This window comes from Cebus imitator, unplaced genomic scaffold, assembly GCF_001604975.1.
Source record: "Cebus imitator isolate Cc_AM_T3 unplaced genomic scaffold, Cebus_imitator-1.0 Scaffold206, whole genome shotgun sequence".
NCBI classification, from domain to species: domain Eukaryota; kingdom Metazoa; phylum Chordata; class Mammalia; order Primates; family Cebidae; genus Cebus; species Cebus imitator.
In genome coordinates this window covers 2,761,979-2,781,304 of record NW_016107521.1, presented here as the reverse complement: position 1 = coordinate 2,781,304, position 19,326 = coordinate 2,761,979, and the positions used below count along the sequence as shown (strand labels likewise).

Here is a 19,326-nt window from a genome sequence, read left to right as displayed (position 1 = left end):
ATTTTACAATTTAGTGACTTTAACAATCCAGTGAGGAAGGGATTAATGCTTCCATCTTACAAGGGTGAAGCAGCCTCAGGGAGGTTAGGCTACATACCTAGAAACAAACTCAAGACATGGCCGCATTCCCGTCGGTCTTGTAGTCTGAGCCCAAACTCAGTGAGTTCCCATTCTTTCCCTCTTAGAACTACTTACAAACATTAGAATAAAGGCTTTTTTACATTTCTCACACATCACACTCTAAAGGAAGTGTGGCAGCTTCTATTAATAGACACATACTCAAGAGGTCAAAACAAAGACAAGGAGGTGATGGTAATGGGAAAAGAAGCAGGTAACAGATTTGGTATATAAATGTAAGCCATAAGTCTTACATGGTGGCTAAAAATGGGCTTGAATTTGACTTAAAAGTCTCCTAGCAGCCAAAGCAAAGGGGCAAATCTGAAGGTTGTGAGATTCTACAGGTCCAAATACTACAAAGGGACCAGCTAGGAAAGACAAAACTTGGGATAAAATAGAAAATTAGATTTAGGTGGTCCATGAATCCTTTGCAGATTTTTAGTATGAATGAGTGTGAGTAAAGATGATTTTTTTGGGCACAGGATCCACAGCTTTCCTCAGATTCTTAAAGGTACCTGTGACTCTAGAAATATTAAGAATCACTTGCTGAGAAGTCTGGCGCAAAAAATCTGACCTGGGAAGGACTAGATATACTTTAGAAATGATCCATGCAGATTATGTCTTGTTCCCAAGCTTCTGATAAGAAAAATTTTTGATAGCTTATTGAGATTTATTTCACATATAAAATTCATTCATTTAAAGTATACAGTTTGGTGGTTTTTAGTAGTCACAAGATTGTACAACTAACTACTGCTAACTTTAGAACATTTTTATCATCCCCAAAAGAAACCTCATGCTTATTAGCTGTCACTCCCCATTCCCTGCCAATCCTACCCCACACCAGACCCCAGCAACCACTCACCTTCCGTTTCTACAGGTTTGTCTACTCTGGGTATTTTATACAAATGGAATTGACAAAAAGCAGTCTTTTGCTATCAGATTATTTCCCTTAGCACAATGCTTTATGAACAAGATTCATCCATGTTGAAGCATGTGTCAGGACTTCATACTTTTTATGGCTAAATAATATCCCACTGTATGGACAGACCACATTTTATCGATCTGTTCATCAGTGGATAGCCATTTGGGCTGTTTCTACTCTTGGTTGCTATGAAAATTCATGTATAAACTTTTGTGTGGAGACAACAGAGATTTTCAAGTGACAATATGAAAAGCAAAAATCCTCTGCCAAACATTATGCAATGAAAACAAGCTGGAAGGATACACAAAATCACCAAGCACAGTGCTCAGTACATAGGAAGCCATTAATAAATATGAACTGAGTACAGGGAAAAAAATCCTATACTGTTGGTAAAGGGCATACCTCACGTTTGGACAGTAAGCTGTGTAAAGATGGGACTGATGTCCTCCTCTGATAAGTCAGAAGCCATGGGGACGTGCCCAGCACTTTGGGAGGCCATGGCAGGAGGATCGCTTGAGGCCAGGAGTTCAAGACCAGCCTGGGCAACACAGTGAGATCCCATCTCTATAAAAACTATAAGATTTAGGCAGCCATGGTGGCACACGTCTATAGTCTCAGCTACTTAGAAAGCTGATATGGGAAGATTGATTGAGCCCAGTAGTTTGAGGTTGCAATGAGCTATGATTGCACCATGGCACTGCATCCTGGGTAACAGAGCAAGACCCTATCTCTAAAAGTAAAAAGCCCTGGGAACATACACTGGGGGAGTAGCTACCCCACCTCTACTCCAAGAGGGCACCATGGAAAACAATCTCCCTTTGGAAACAGTTTGAAGTCTATCTCAACATCTCGGTATCTATAACTGGTTTATACAGCCTCTCCTCATCAGGGACACATAAGCCCCAGCCCCACAGTGGTGACAGCCCCTGAGGAGCAAGGCCACTGAGCACACAGGCTGACTCTGCCATGGACTTTCAACTCCAAAGAGAAGTATGAAAAAGAAGCATCCTCTATTAAAATGCTAAAAATACTACCCACTCTCTGCTCCTGCCCCCAAAATAATAATAAAAATCCTGCCCCTCCCAGGGACTGCAGTGACATTTCCATCCTTTGAAATGGTGCAAGCCACTGTCGCTCTCCTTCTGGCTCCTCAAAGGCCTTGGGCCACCTGTGCCGCAGATTATTCCTCACTTAACCTTCCCTGGCCTTTCTCTTTCATTCGGGAGGTGTTTAATTACCTTGGATTCACAACGCTGCACTTCAGGTGAGCCTCTCCTAATGGCCTCATTACCATTTTACACAAAGAGGGAGTCGCTGATTGTAACTGAGCAAATACGAGTGTATTCCTTCCTGCCTGCCCCAGCTGGTCTGAAACTAGCCAAGTGGTCCTGGGCTCCTGATGCCCCTGTGACCACTCGGGCCAGGACTTCTGAAGACCTCCTCTCACCCTGCAACATGGAGAAGCTTTTGTCTTGACCTGCCAGCACTTCAAACTTTGAAACTGCAAGTGTCTGTGCATCTCATCACTGGGGGGTAGCATTTGTCCTTTAAATAAAAGTGAGGGAAGAAAATTTAAGGATTAAATAACAGAGTCATATATCTAAAGCTGAACTTGCCCTCAGTGCCCCTAGGGATGCTGGTCAAATCATCAACACTGGGGTTCATCAGGGGTAATGTGGGTGTGTTGTAAGTGCCGGTGAGGATGGCTTCCTTCTCTAATCAGGTGTCACAGGAGGAAGACAAAGCAAAGAGAGGACAAAACTGAACTCGCCAGCTCCTGTCTAAAGTGCCCTTTCCCCTCTGTTGCCATCTTGGTTACAGCAGCATCATCCAGCCAGTCTCCTGGGCGAGGTGTCAGACGTCAGATTCTCTACTTCCTCCTTTCCCACAAATATTCTCCTCATGTCATCACCACCAACCCGGACAGGCCCTGAATCCAGCCTCCCCTCTCAGTGCCATGATGTTGGCCCCGTAAGTTCAACTCCATCACCCTCTCTGGCCCAGACTAGTGGAGCAGTTTCCTCGGTGGGCCTTCCTCTGCTTTCAGTTTCTCCTCGATGCCATCCACCCATATCTGTCCTAGTAATCTTGGAAAAATCCAAATCTAATCACTTTGATCCTCCATCAAAACCCTTCAGTGCTCCCGGCTCTTCACCATCATTGCCTTCAAAAAACATCCAAACTTCCACGAGTAATGTCCTCAATCAGCCTTGCTTCCAACCATTTAATGTTAACCAGAAGCACAGGCTGCTCTCCAGCCCGTTCCCATCTCAATAACTCAGTCCTGGTTGTCTCTTGCCCCTTTCTGTCTGGCTTGTGAACATCTATTCAACTTCTGAAAGACCATCCAAGTCTCCATCAATGGGGGCCTCTGAAATACACTATCCCACATCCTCACCAGGAAATATCGCATAGCTGCTAAAAAGGACACAGCAGTACTCTACCAACTGACACAAAAAGATGTCCATGAAATACTGTCGAGTGGGGAAAAAAACATGCAAGTTTCAGAGTAACACGTACAGCATGAATCATTTAAAACTATATATAAATATATATGCAGTAAAAATCTAAAATGCTACATTACCAAACTTGAACCATGCATGATTGTTTTGATTATCCTTTATAAAAAAGCATATGTTACTTTTATAATAAAGAATTAAAATGAGGTATTTTTCTTTAATAGTCAAATTACCCATCGCCTTGGGTTAAGGGAAAGAGGGGATCCAGATGTCCCCCCATCTGTGAAACATGCCCTGACCACTAAGTCTGGGCCTCCTTGGACTGAGCAGGTGGTTCCATGGTGAGCTGCAGTTTCTACCTCCTTTCCTGATGGACTGAGTTCCCCGCAGGGCCAGCAGCCAGCACAGTTCTTGGCTCAGTGTACTCATGCAGCACTTTCTGCTGAATGAAAGAATGAATGAGCAAGTGTTTGACATTGTGAAAGGCATTTTCAGTGGCTGAGCCTCTCTGCTTGGAGGAAAGTCTAGGATCACATTCTTTAGTGATGGATCATTAGAAGAAACTGGTCTCTGTTGGAAAGGATGGGAGGAGAAAGTGATATTCATTCTCCTTTTGCAGAAAGTCATTGCTAAGACACAACCACAATGGCAGGAGAAATGAACATCTGCATGCTGAATGAGTTAAAGGGAACGAGATTGATCTTATACAACCACAAACTTACCACATCCAGTAGCACACACAGTATTGCCCCTGACCCCTCCTTGACCTGACTCTACCTGTTCCTCCTTTCAGTGGTCACTGTTCCCAACCTCTCAGGCCCCTGGGCTTCATTTACTCCTCTGTCTCCACTGCACTTCTCAGGCAGTAGAGCATAGAGTTTGAATCATAGAAACCTAGGTCTAAGATTGAAACCCTGGCTTCCCTACTTTCTTAACCTTTCTGAGCTTTAGTTCTTTGGCTGTAAAATGAAGTATGTACAACATATATACACTGTGAGGAGTAAAATATAATGAATATAAAATGAAGAATGGATGTAGCAGAGTGCCTAGCTTTTTTTTTTTTTTTTAGTTTAGATTCATCTTCTACCAGTACTATTGTAACAATCTTTGAGCTGGGTGTCTCTTCCTCTATTCTCTTCCTAGTCTAATCCATCCTTTGCATTGAATTACGTTCCTAAAACCAGAGGATATATCATGTCATTCCCTCTAAAATGTTTAGTGGCTCCCAACTGCGAATATGATAAACTCGAATTCCTTAGCACAATACTGAAGGCCTGTTACGGGCTTGGCTCAAGCTCAATTTGTACCTTTGTCTTCTACTTGATTTCAAAGGCCTCAAAACCCATTCCTAAGCCTGGGATATTCTTTATAGTATTCTCTAACAAAATCTTTTTATTAAAAAATAGAAGCCTCCAACTTTGTCGGAACAAATAGCTCAATAGCTCTTTCTCAGGGCACGATGGCCTAATCCTTTGTTGACTCCTAATCTTTGCGGGTCCCATGCTGCAGATGTGCTGGGAATGGCACTGCAGAGGAGGGAGGGCCTGACTCCCAAGTACTTCCGGTTTAGCTCCTACAGATCGGCTACAAGTTAGCTTATTACTACTTCGAAAGGGGTTCTCACATTGTATAAACCATCATTCTATTCCTTAGGCCTTTATATTCCAGCAGTTTACATGTCTTTCTCCCCAGGAGAATGAAAATAACCCTTTTAATACATATTAGTCCTCAACAAGTAGAGTTTTCTTCCTTTATCACTTGGTTGCAAATTCTGGGGACTGGGAGTGGAGGGGTAAATGATGGCATACTATTAAGTGTCCACCTCTAAGACAATCCTATCTATCTCTTTCCATCAATGCTGACACCTTAAGATTTCTCAGCTAGTCTCCACTGCTCTGAAGAAAATGACTGAAGCCGTAGCCTGGCCTGCAAGGCCCTGTTTAATTTGGCCACAGTCTCTTTCAGATGACAGGCTCTTGAGTCCTCCTTTGTGGCTTCAGCCACCCCACCGGGCTTCAGTCCCACCGGCTTCCCCCTTACCCCAGGACCTTTGCATAGGTTATTTTCAGTGTGGAGTGCTCTCACCCACCATTGCCCCCGCTCCCCGCTGCCCCCCCTCCACCCTACTTGTCTAGAATTCTGCATTGTCCAACAGAACTTTCTGCAAGGATGGAAATAATCTTCTGTCCAGTGCCATCCAATATGCTAGCTACTACTGAGTACTTGAAATGTGGCTAGTGTGACTGAGAAACTGAAACTTTTATTCTATTTAATTTCAATCAATCTAAATAGCCATGTGTGAACAGTGGCTACCATATTGGACAACACAGGGCCCTAGGCTGACTACTGCTCATCCTTTAGGTCTCAGCTCAAATATCACTTCCTTAGTTGAACCGCATATTCTACACTAAGATTCCCCTATTATGCACCCTCACTGTGTCTTTCCTAAAATTAGGGACACAACAATGCATAATGATGCATTCTGCAAGAATCCAATTAATGTCTCTTTTTTTTTTTTTTTTTGAAATAGAGTCTCATTCCACCGCCCAGGCTGGAGTGCAGTGGTGCATCTTGGCTCACTGCAACCTCTGCTTCCTGGGTTCAAGCAATTCTCCTGCCTCAGCCTCCCAAGTAGCTGGGATTACAGGCATGCCCCACCATGCCCAGTTAATTTTTGTATTTTTAGTAGAAACAGGGTTTCACCATGTTGGCCAGACTGGTCTCAAACTCGTGACCTCAAGTGATCCACCCCCATCGGCCTCCCAAAGTGCTGGGATTACAGGCATGAGCCACCACGCCCAGCCCAATGTCTGTCTATTCTATTAGACTGACCAGTCTAGGAAGGTCCATGTCCATCTTCAGTGCTGGTGCACCTCAACCAGAGGTACAGTTCTGAAAGTCTGGCTTAAGTTAGTCTGTGCAGGGGGTCCTGCTTCTCTTTCCTGGGAATTGCATTAACTGCTGGGTGTCACAGATGGAGTTGAAAGATTTTTTTTTTTTTTTTAAATTACAAATTAAACACCCAGCAGCAGGTGTGGAGGGGCAGGCCATAGAGTCACATTTTCCTCCCTGCTTTAAGGACTAAGGCAAGTTGATTAATTCTTCCTTACCTGAACAAACTAGGCATCAAGGCTTTGTTCTAAAATCCCATAGGGAATGTGTGGGTCTGGAGAGGGGAGAAGGGGTTGGTTGTTTTCCCATCATCAGGGGCACATAAACATTGGCTTCCTCTGCCACTTTCACATTGGCAATGAGAAATGGCAAACTGTCATTTCCATTACATATGTGTATCTACCTATGCCTTCCTTAGTTCTTGCCTCAAATTCAAAACAAAAAGTCTTAATATGTAAAGGCAATAACACCCTCATCTCTTTCCCAGTAAGAACAAGTAATTTGTCAGGAGAAACAAACAGAAACTAGTATTTATCAAGCACCATACTAGTTCCCAAATGCCATGACAAGTATTTTCATATCCAGCATTGTATTAAAATTTCAGAATAAATGGTCTACATAGACACAGCTATCCCCACTACACAGATGAGGAAACTGAGACCCAGCTCCACATTACATTGACAGTAAGGCAAAGGCAGAAGTCAAAATCAAGTTCAAGTCTTTCTTACTCTAGAGTCTGTGCCAGTCCGCTGATTCTCACTGTTGCCAGGGTTTCTTAGACCAGCAAATTAGATATGTTCATGAAACTGGTTTATTTTTTCCCTGATTTAATATATCTCCATTATTGTTTCCTCTCATCCCTTGCTTTTCTGTTTCTTTCTTGAGAACATGGTTGTACCTTGACCTCAGCTGGCTTTTTTTCTTCTGCAACCCATTTTCCCCTCAAAGATCCTGGTTCTCCATGGAGGAGTGAGGGCTGTGCTATTTATGTGGAGCTCTAAGCTGGAGCTGGCTATGACCCTACCAGCCCAGGTCTCTGTTCCCTCCCTCTCTCCTGACAACTTGTGGGCTGTGTATATGTCAGAAAGTTCGTGGCGAGAGTTAGAATTCTTGGCAGCTTTTGTCAGACAAAAGGATCCATTTTCTTTATGTGAATGGCTACTTCGTTATGTGCTATAGAGGCTTTGCTGAGCATCCCATGAATAAGCTATCGAATCCTTAGAATGACATCCTTGGAGGATAAAAGTGCGATTTTAAAACAAAACCAAAAAAGGCCCGTTTCCACTATCTGCCAAATAAAGCTCAGGAGGAGTCTTGCCCACACATGTGCACTCCAGCCCCTCCCCATGAGTTTAATTTGAGTATCTCACCATTTGAAACAGAAACACACAGTAGCAAAGACTTTTATGTTTTTCTATTTGTAAATCTTAACTTCCTCCAAATACTTTTTTTTTTTTTTTTGGCCTAGAGTAAGTGAAATTATCTTTGTTTTCCTTATACAACAATTTAGCTTTAACACACTACACATGTGCGCACACACACACACACACACACACACATATACACATACACACACACACACACAATTAATGTAGCTAGAAAATCCTACCCAAGCTACAGGAAACCACAAGATCTGAGCTCAAAGCAAATGTGTATTTATATTATTAGGTGGTCATTCAATAAAGAGATTGCTTCTAACCAAATATGTGCATGCATGTATGCATACACATACACACACATATATCTATCCGGGGAGTCTTTTCAAAGAAGGGTTTTCTCCCCATACTTCTGGCAGTTCAGGTTTAAAGGTCAGATTTAAACTATCACCATGTTTCACAATGCAATCTGTGCAGTGCCGCGTAATGAAATGGTTCAGTAAAGGTGCTCATGGAAATTCTTTTAATTAGGTCTAAGGCTTTTCAGTTGTCAACATGAATAAACCAAGAAGCATTCTCTTGCAAACATAACACACAAAATTAAAGTGTAAGTTACCTTTGAAAAAACTGATACGCACTTGTAAAAGGAAACTTATATGTTTTTTACAACACGACATCCACCAATTTAAAAAAAAAAAGACCAATATCTTTCAACAACAAAATGAACTGCAAACTAAAAATAAAAGGATTGCTCTATTTCTAATGAACCAGAACACTAATGCCTTTTCTAATGAAAAGTATATGGAGGAAGACTAAAGTTAATCATAATTAAAAATGTTTACAGAGAGACTAACGACTTTCTTCATGAGCAAAAGCCACCTTTCCATTTAACTATAATTAATTCTACAGATCAGCAGTATCTCAGTCACACTTGTGAATGTCCCACAATGACTCTGGCAAATTGAATGACATCTATTAAAAAGGAACCAAAATGCACTTCTGCCCTCAGAGCCACTATCTGAGGCCCAAAAGATGAGCACATCACAGCAGGAACATCATCAAGATGCCTGCTTTCCAAAGTCTTGTGAACAAACTAAACCACATAGGTTTAGAAATTTTAACCATCAAAGCTAGAAATGGAAATTCAAAAAACTACAAGAAAACAGTAGGTTGCTCAGGGGAGTTAAGCTGTAGTTACACTGAGCTTTGAAAGAAAAGCAAAACTAAATCTATTCCAATCATCACCAGGAGTTCAGATTTAGATAAATACAAAGGTGTTCACAAACTTCAGACTTGACTGGGAATGAGACAACTCAGATGGAGCAATGGCAGCATGTCATAAACATGCGTAATAATTCAATGTCTTGGTTGATCAACCAATGAATGTATGTCTAGTGAATTCTAGGAGAGAGGGGACCACACTCCACAATATATTGATTTACTCTGAGCTCAGACAGATCCGAGTTCAAATTCTGACTCTGCTCCTGGCTATTATCTGGATGCCTCTAGGCAAGTTACTTAGCCCCTTTTCTTCATCTATCAAAAGGGGATAAAGTACTTTCCCCTCCTTTTTTTGCAGGATTGTTATGTAGATTAAATGTCAAGATTTTCAAAGCCCCTAGCACAGTGCCTGGCACACAGTAGGAGCCTAATCGATAGTGACTATTCTTTTGCACTAGCTCAACTCCAAAGCCAAAAACTACCCAAGCCTTTATTTTAGCATCAAAAAGAATCATGAGTTCACAATTAACATTTTCTAGGGCATCAATTACTGAAATGTCACTCATTATGCTGAGCCTAGTGGATTTATTTAGTGACCCAAAATTGGTGTGTATTTGGGAGTTAATGAAGAGCTTGGTGTTTACAAAGATAAAAGTGGGGTTTGTCTCAGCCACAATCCTGGGCTGAATGGATATAGATTTCCCTGCTTAGGGATGTGGCCAGGCTGGATTCATGGTGGATCACATGGATACATCCACACAGAGCGAGCTATCTCCCAAGGGGATCCGGGCATCTCCACCTCCTCAGGGGAGAAAAAAAAAAAAATAAAACAGGAAGGGGGGTGGGAAGTGTGTATAATAGATGTGTTTCACAGTGTCCCCGCTGTGATGAACAACTTGATCCACTCACAGTTCCAAACACATGATGCATAAAAGAGCTGACAGAAATTCAATTCTTGCAAAGAAAAGCATCTGCTCTCTAGTGGGAACGGCCAAATATTAAGCAGTTTTAAGGCAGGGCAAAGACCTAGAGCAGCACACTTCATTATCTAGATAGCTAGAGTAAAGAAATGCAGAGGATTACAAACGAACGAAAAAGTAGCCAAGATTCCAAGCATTAATTACCCGGAGTAAAATGATTCAAGTTAAATCTTTGTTACGACAAATATTAAACCCAGCTGTGTTTATGTAGCAGTTGTGAAAAAGAAGAAAAAAAAGAAATTCGTGTACAATATCTGTGAGCTCTGCCAGTTAATTGAATTCGCTGGCAGCACTTCCTCCACCACGAGCCAAACATCCTCAAAGATAAAATGTAGCTTTTAAACAGACCTGGGAAAAACAGAATCAAGAAATTTCAACCAATAAAACACAACTCTTTACTGGTATAAAAGTAAAGTAAAATTCAGTAATGAAAGGAAGGAAGTCTCTTAAACATTTACTGCATTCCAAAGCTTGGAATTGCGGTTTATTGCTGAGGTCTCTTCTGATGTCCCACAGTGCTCCTGCTCCAGCATCTTTAATGAAGTCCCATAAACTCCCATAAAATCCTCGATTGTTGACAAATCATACACACACATGCTCAGGGCAAGGCTCACTGAATCACGATGCTCCCTTCCTGAATGAATTAAATTTACAAGTCATGGTATGGACACTATCGCCGAGTGGCCCAAGACAGAACAGGGATGGACAAGCAACTCCTTAAAAGCATGTGGGATAAATGACTGGATGCAGGTCACAGGTCATCCTGAGAATTCTCTCTAGCACACTATCCCCTTACCCCAAGTCCAATATCAGTAGATGTGGGGTGAGGGAAAGCTTTGGTCAGATTCTAGGCACGAGAAAAGCAACAAGAGGTGGAATCTAACACTTGACCCTCAGTCTGGGACTCCTGGTAGCATGAATTTTACCACATCATTGCCTGGATTAACTATCTTAGTGGATGCCCCACTGCCCCAAACTTAAAGCCCAAACTTGTTTTTGTGATGATTCCCAATCTTGTCCCTCCTGTCTGCTACTTGGGTTTCATCTTTTGTCCCTCTCAACCATACACCCTATGTTCTAGCCATAGTAAACTGTTAATTCCTGGTTCACACCTCCAGCCTCCATGCATTCAATTATCAGCCCCGAGTGTGCTTATCATTCCTTTCCAAAAAGGATGACTGTTTCTTACATGTCTCCATGTCCCCATGGCTCAATACACTGAGCATACACCCAAAAAACTTTGGCTAGGCTAAATGAATGAAAAATAATCTCCGTACCTGAACTGGCTATAGACCTGCCCATTTGGGACACAGTCAACTAGAAACATCCAGTCTCCTGTGTATGGAAGCAAAGTTGCCAGTAGAAAGTACCAATGGTTAGAAGAGCAGTGGCAAGAGATGAGGTAAGAGAGATGAGCAGAAAGTGGATTGTAAAGGGCCATATTATGGAGCCTGAATTTCACCAAGAGAAAAGTGAGGCACCACTAAAGCGTTTTCAGTCGGGGTATAGTCTCCATGCTCTGTAATATGCCTTTGTGTATAGCCTGGAGGATGGACCAGGACTGGTGAAGGGGGGGCAAGACTGGCAGTGCTGCCTGCAATCACTCTTCTACTAACCAGCTGGGACCTCACTGAGAGTAAAGGCCGTGTCTCAATCACCTCCATACTCATTATACCCAATATAAAGCCTAGCACATAGTAGGTGCTCAGGAAATGACTGCTGAATGAACAAACATTCTATCAGAAAATACTAGCACAAATGCATGAACATGGTAGAATGATCAAGTCCACAAAAAGGCCTAGTTCCTTGCTTCTGCATCAAATGCATTGTTGACTCACAAGGGAAAGACAGCACAGCAGTTCCTACCAGCCCTGCAGAACATCTCGAGAGTCTGAGGGTTCTGGGCCTTTGAAGAAATATGACATGGAGAAGGCCAGGGCTTGAGATAAACATGAAGTCGGTAAACAGGCCTTTGGATCTAAAAGATGGAGTATTCTTACCATATTTTTCTTCCAAAAGCCACAGCTCAGGAACAATGCAATATTGTCAGTGAAAACACTACATTAGCAACTTTCATGGAACATAGCAAGGTATAAGGCATTGACCTTGCCAACCTCTTTTTTTTTTAGGGTAAAAAAAGCTAACTCAGACAAGATTATAAATTTGAGACTAAATTGTCTAGGCATCTAGCACAAAGCCAGAGCCATCCCACCTCCAAAGTTACCCTTTGCTCATGTACATAAATCATTTGAAATCAGCAGAGCTGTTCTGAAAGCTACTCAATATTGGAGCTCCACCTTTAAAATTAATTTCCCAGGCTGCTTTAAAAAATTAACTTTAAGTCATAACTGATATATAAAGAATGCATACATTTAAAAAGCACAGTCCAATGACTTTTGACCAATGTCTACATGTGTGTAACCACCTCCACAATCAAGAGACAGAACAATTCCTTCACCACAAAAGGTTGTTGGTGCCCCTTGGCAGTCAGGCCCTGCCTCCTCCATCGCAGCCCAAGGCAAGCGCTAATCTGCTTTCACCCACCATACACTAGCTTTCTCCCTTCTATTTTACATAAATTGAGTCCTATAGTGCTGTGTGTCTAGCTTCTTTTGCTCAGTGTGAATTAAGATCCATTCATGTTGTTTGGTGTATCAAAAATTTGTTATTATGGAATGAGTAAATAATTTAAAAAAGGGGATATAATACATTGTTTATCCATCTATCACTTGATAAACATTCTGGTTACTTTCAGTTATTGTTCTCTGTTAATAGAGCTGCCACAAACATTCATGTACAAACCTGTTTGGATATAGTTTCATTTCTCTTAGACAGTATGGGATTGTTGGGTTGTATCGTAGGCATTAAGTTTAACTTCACAGGATATTGCCAAACTGTTTTCCAAAGTAGTTGTACCATATTGTACTCCCATTAGCAGTGATGAGAGTGCCACATAAGTGCTTCCACATCTTTGACAATATTTAGTGTTGCCAGTGTTTAAATAATTTTAAAGTCAGGTTTATTGAGGTATGATTTACATACATTAAGATTCACCATTTTAGTGAATAATTTTATGAATTTTGAAAGATGCATATAGTCACAAATCTATCACCACAATCAAGATACAGACGGTCCATCATCTCCCAAATTTCCCTTGTGCCACTTTTAGTCCTGGCAACCACTCAGCTGTTTCCAGCCCTATAGTTCTGCCTGTTCCAGAATGTTAAATAAATGGATTCTGCCCCTTATCATAATGTATTTGAGATTCATCCATTTTTGTGGAATGGATCAGTAGGTAGTTTCTTCTTATTGATTGTTGAGTAGCCTTCTATTTTATGGGTGTGCCACTGATTGTTTATATATTAACCAGTTGAAGGACGTTTGTACTGTTTCCAGTTTGGGTTGCTAAAAACTTACACATACATAAGTTCTCATTTTCTTGGGCAAATGCCCAAGGCTGGGATCGCTTGGCCATATAGTAAACATATGTTTAAGATATACATTTATAAGAAATTCAGTCTTTTTATTTTAGCCATACCAGTGGGTATGCAGAAGAACCTCGTTGTGACACTAATTTGTACCCTCATGACTAATGATGCTGAGTATCTTTTGATGTGGATATTGGCTACTTGAATATCTTTTTGTGATGTGTTACTTCAAATATTTTAACCATTTTAATTGAGCTATCTTCTTGTTACTCAGTTTTGGAATTTTAAAATATTTTTTGGATAAAAGTCCTTCTTTAGATATAAGTATTGAGAATATTTTATCTCACTTTTGTCTGTGGCTTGCCTCTTCATTTTTTAAGTGATGCTTTTTGGGATAAGTTTTTACCTTTTATGAGGTCCAGTTTATCACTTTTTTATTTATGATGTGTGCTTTTTATGTCCTAAGAAAATTTTACCTATCCCCAATTCATGAGGATTTCTTATTTTTTTCTAGTCATTTGATCATTTTTGCTTCTATTTTTAGGTCTATAATCTATTTTGAGCTAATATTTGCATGAGGTAAAAGTCAAGGCTTCTTTTGGATAGAAAATATGGATATTCAATATGGATATTTGAATGAAAAATATCCATTTTTCAATATGGATATTCAGTGGTTCTAGCATATTTATTGGCTAAAAAGATCCCTCTTCTTTCCCTTTTGAATTACTTTGGTATATTTGTTTAAACATCAATTGACCACTTACGTGTACCCCTAATTCTGAACTTTTAATTTTGTTCTATTGATTTGTATGTCTTTCTACACTGTCTTGATTACTGTAACTTTATAGTAAGTCTTGCAAACAGGTAATATAAGTCCTATAACTTTGTTCTTCTCTTTCAACATTGTTTTGGCTATTCTAGATCTTTTGCATATTCATACACATTTTAGAATCAGCTTGTCAAGTTTATGAAAAAAAAAAAGCCATCTGGAATTTGGGTTGGGATTATATTGAATCTATAGATCAATTTAGGGAAAATTAACATCTTAAAAATATTGAGTAAAAAAATATTGAGTCTTCCAATTCAAAACATGGAATATCTCTCCATTTATTTAGGTCTTTTAAATTTTTTCTCAGAAATGTTTTATAGTTTTCAGGATACAAATCTTCAACATATTTTCTTAAATTTATTCCTAAGTATTTTGTGTTTTATATGCTATTTTAAATGGTACTTTAAAATATCTCATTTTCAATTGCTTGTTACTAGTATATAGAAATACATTTGATTTTTTATATACTCACTTTATCTGCACCCTTGCTAAATTCATTTATGAGAATCCTTAGAATTTTCCATATACATGATCAAATTGTCTGAATAGAGAATTTTACTTCTTTCTAATCGTTAGAGATTTATCTCTTTTCCCTGTCTTAGTGAACTGGTGGGAACCTCCAGTACAATGCTCAACAGAAATAAAGGCAGGTACATTTTTTTCCATTCTCAGAGGGAAAGAAATCAGCCTTTTGTCATTAAATATGATATGAGCCATAGGTCTTTTCTAGATACTATAACAATGAGGATACTTAGTTTTCTAGGAGTTGTTATCATGAATGCTGTTGAATTTTTCCTAATTTTTTTTTGCATATATCTTATTTTCCTTTTCAGTTTATTGATATGATAGATTACATGGTTTTTCAAATATTTAGCCAACCTGCATTCACATCCTTAAAAAACCTTATTATCCTTTTTTATATATTGCTGGTTTCAATTTGATAATATTTTGTTAGAGATTTTTGCATTTATATTGGTTATGTATCTTGGTCTGTAGTTACCTTTTTTTGTAAATTATTTGTCTGGTTTTCAAGTCAAGGTAAACTGACCTCATAAGGTGAGACATCTTTCTTTTACCTCTGTTTTTTGAAAAAGTTGGTGTTAAGATTGTATTAGTTCTTCTTAAATACATGATAGAATTAACCAGGGAGGCTCTCTGGGCCTAGAGTTTTCTTTGTGGGAAAGTTTTAATTACAGGCTCACAATTCTTTAACAGAAATAGTGCTATTTTTCTATTTCTTCTTGAGTCACTTTCTGTAATTCAAGGAATTTGTTCATTTTACCTAATTTGTCAAAATTGTAGACATAAAGTTATTCATAATACTCATTTCTCTCTTTCTCTAAAACAAACTTTTATTTTGGAATATTTTTTAAGATTTACAGATAAGTTACAAAGATAGTGCAAAGAGGACCATATTCTCCTTATCCAGTTTCAGTTTCCCCTAAACAGGGGTGTCCAAGGGGGAGAATTCTGTCATGGGTTCTTAGGTTCTTTCTGGTTGGGCCAGTAAAGCCCCTTTCTCAGCCCTCTTTCCCACTTACTACTAGACAGAGAAACTAAAAGCTATGGCTTCAGGCTGCTAAAACGCTAAAACAAAACAGAACAGCAACAACAAAGCAGGGCAGGTTGGACAAGGTGGCATACCTTATATTACCATCATACATTTATCAAAACTAACAATGGCACATTAGTATTAACTAAACTCCAGGCTGCATTGTAATTTCACCAGTTTTCCATTCATGTCCTTTTTCTATCCTAGAATCCAATCCTGGATGCCACATTGCATGTAGTTGTCATGTGCCCTTAGGTCTCCTCTGGTTTATAACATTCTTTTTCTTTCCTTTGTTATGTCCTCGATGGTTGTGAGAAATGCTAGTCAGATACTTTGTAGAATGGCAGTCCCCAACCTTTTTGGCACCAGGGATCAGTTTTGTGGCAGGCAATCTTTTCACGGACCAGTGGGCTGGTGGGGAGGTGCGACGGAGGATGGTTTTGGGATGAAACTGTTCCACCTCAGATCATCAGGCATTAGATTCTCATCAGGAGCACGAAACCTACATCTCTTGCATATGTAGTTCACAATAGGGTTCACGCTCTTATGAGAATCTAATGCCACTGCTGATCTGACAGGAGGTGGAGCTCAAGTAATAGCTTGCTCTCTGCTCGCCTCCTACTGTGTGGCCCGGTTCCTAACAGGTCATGAATTGGTACCAATCCACAGCCCAGGGGTTGGGGATCCCTGTTGTAGAATGTTCCCAAATTTGAGTTTCTCAGAAGTTTCTGCCATGATTAGAGTGGATTTTTGGAAAAAATATCACAGAGGTGAAGTATCCTCATTACATTACATCAGTGATTATATGATATCCACATGACATCACTGGTGATGTTAAAATTGATCGTTTGGTTAACATAGTGTCTGCCAGTTTCTCCACTAAAGTTACTCTTTTTGTCTTTACATACACTTTTTTTTTTTTTTAAGGAATAAATAAAGTCTAGCCCACACCCAAGTAGGGGGTCAAGAGAAAATTAAGTCCCTTTTTCTGGCCAGAACAGTATTTACAAATATTATTTGGTATATATCTACAAGGATGATTTGTTTCTCTGCCCCCCAGCTCTCTTTTGATTAGCATTTGACTGGTATATCTTTTCCATCTTTCATCTATTTGACTTTTCATATTTAAAGAAGAATTCTTATAGAAAACATACAATTGGGTCTTGCTTTTTTATATAGTAACCTCTGTAAATTGGAGTATCTAGACAATGTATGTTTAATTAGTAACCAACACAGTCGAATAAATCTACCATCTTGCTAACTTTTCTATTTGTTCCATCTGTTGTCATGTTTATTCTTTCCCCATAAAATGTTTTGGACCTTCGATATTGGCTTATTATCTATGTATCTGTCTTATTTTTTTCTCCCTTAGTGGCCCTTGTAAAGTTTACAATATAAATCTTTAACTTTATAAGTGTACCTTCAAATAGCATTATGCCAGTTTTCGTATACAGGTAACACCAGAACCTTTAAACAGCAAACTTCTATTCTCCACCTGCTACAGGTATCACCACCAGTAGAATATTTCCACTGGTATTAATTTTACTTGAAATAACCTTTTTAGAAATTAAAGATGAGAAAATAAGTTTCTTACATGTATCTGTATATTTACTATTTCTGGTTCTCTTCACTCTCTTACACTTCAAATTTCCCTGTAATATCATTTTCCCCCCACAAAGAACTTCTTTCTACATTTCTTGTAATGCAGGTCTGCTGACAATGATTTCTCCCATTTTTTATTTGTCTGAAAAAATCATAGTTTTGCCTTCTTTTTTTTTTTTTTTTTTTTTTTACATGGAGTCTTGCTCTGTTACCCAGACTGGAATGCAGTGGTACAATCTTGGCTCAGTGCAACCTCTGCCTCCCGGGCTCAAGCGATTCTCCCATCCTAGCCTCCTGAGTAGCTGGGATTACAGGCACTCACCATCATGCCTGGCTAATTTTTATATTTTTGTAGAGATGGGGTTTCACCACATTGGCCAAGCTGGTCTTGAACTCCTGACATCAGGTGATCTGCCCATCTCAGTGCTTTCATTTTTGAAGGATATTTTCACTGGATATAGGATTCCAGGTTGATAAAAATTATCTTTCATTACTTTAAAAATGTCATTCCATTGTCCTCTGCCTTAAATGGTTTCTGGCAATAAGTCTCCTATAATTACTTCTCGTATCTTTTTCTCTGTGGATAATTTTAAGCTTTTTTTTGGTTTTCAGCAATTAATCAAAATGTATCTTTGTGTGGTTTTGTTTGGGTCCATTGTGTTTCAGGTTTGATCTTGGAGCTCTGAGTATTATTTCATCAAAACTGAAAAAAAAATCAGCTATAGTCTTTTACAATATTTTTTCCATCTTTCCTGACCTTCCTTACCTTCTGGGACTCCAACTGCATGTATGTTAGCCCACTTGATACTGTGCTATAGGTTCATTGAGTTTAGTTAACTGTTTCCAGTCTTCTTCCTTTCTCAGCTTCATATTGAGGAGTTTTTACTGCTCTATCTTCAAATTCACTAATGTTTTATTTAGTGGAATCTCATCTCCTCTTAATCCCGTAAGTGATTTTTTTTTTTCATTCCAGGTATACTTGTTGCCTATAGATGTTCTCATTCATTTTTTTTTTTTTTTTTATATCTTCCATCTCTCCCTTCATTTAATCAGGTCTTCCTTTAAATTCATGAACATACTTATAATCTTCATCATATCTACTCTAAAGTCTTTATCTGCTATTTTATCGTATCTGTCACTTCTGAGTTTGGGGCTATTGACTAATTTTCCTCTTGTTAAGGGTGACATTTTCCTCATTCGCAACATGTCTTGCACTTTTTAAATAAGATGTTTGATACCGTGAATGATATGTTATTGAATATTGGATTTTGATGCCTTCTTTTAAAGAGGGTTGAAGTTTATTTTGACACCAGGTTAGATTTCTTGCACATCAGTTTGATCTTTTAAAGGCTTCTTAAAAAAGAACTAAGTTTGTTTAAAACTTTTTATTGAAGTTTAACGTATACACATAAAAATGCATACACCGTTGGTGCTTAGCTTGACAAATTCTTCCCCATGTAACTGGTACTCAGATTAAAATCCAGCACATTATAGGACCTCTAAAGCCCTCTTCTGTGCCTCTCAAAGCTTAATTTTAAGCTCTTTCAGGGCAGGGCTAAAATTGTCTTTTTAGCTTGTTTAGGTGTACTATCAAGACATGCCCTATCAGTGTCTCTTATCATTGTCCTGAATGATCAACAAGATCTCTGACTCTGGTTAGTCAGAACTTGAAGGATTCCTAGACTTGTGTGAGCTCTGATAACAGTTCATCATATAATTTCCTGTCAGAGTTTTACCCTATGTATGGGCAGATTGGTCTTTGGTAGGTTTGTCAATTCGGGTTTCTGGAGCTCTTCGGCTGAATAGCTCCCTCGTATCTGATACTCTCACCTGCAAATTTAAACCATTTTCTCTTTAAACTGTTCTTTAACCTTTTAGCTCTCCAAGACTGTTGTGCTTTGCTGGGGGGAATTCCCCTTCTAGTACCAGTATCCAGAAATGCCTCAAG

At 39.4% G+C, this 19,326-nt stretch overlaps 1 protein-coding gene across 5 annotated transcripts in view; it reads right to left on the bottom strand.

The window, feature by feature from the left end:
* Nucleotides 1-19,326, bottom strand: part of DENND1A (DENN domain containing 1A) — a 545,115-nt gene that overhangs the window by 170,416 nt on the left and 355,373 nt on the right. The gene's annotated exons all lie outside the window — the stretch shown is intronic.